Here is a 327-nt window from a genome sequence, read left to right on the forward strand (position 1 = left end):
TGAAAGCAAAATAAAGCACCTGCATTTCCACCATTTCAAATTTAATCGAGAAAGCTTTAACATTATTTCCGTATTACTTTCCAGTCTTTGTCTTTAAAAAAAATATTCTTAATCTTTCCAAAAGAATGAAGTGGCATTTTAAAGAAAAAAAGATGGCAGACTTGTCCCGGAACTCAGGTTCCTTTTCCTCCAACCCTGGCCGTCCCGCCCCGTCGGAAACGCCTTTTCTTCCCTCCTTTCCTGCGTCATCCTCCCCCTTTCCTCAGCGCCCGCCCCGCCCCCAGGATGCACCCAGCAGGGGTCCCTCCCGGGCCGCACCCAGCGGGG

Source organism: Myotis davidii, unplaced genomic scaffold (assembly GCF_000327345.1).
Source record: "Myotis davidii unplaced genomic scaffold, ASM32734v1 scaffold807, whole genome shotgun sequence".
NCBI classification, from domain to species: Eukaryota; Metazoa; Chordata; class Mammalia; order Chiroptera; family Vespertilionidae; genus Myotis; species Myotis davidii.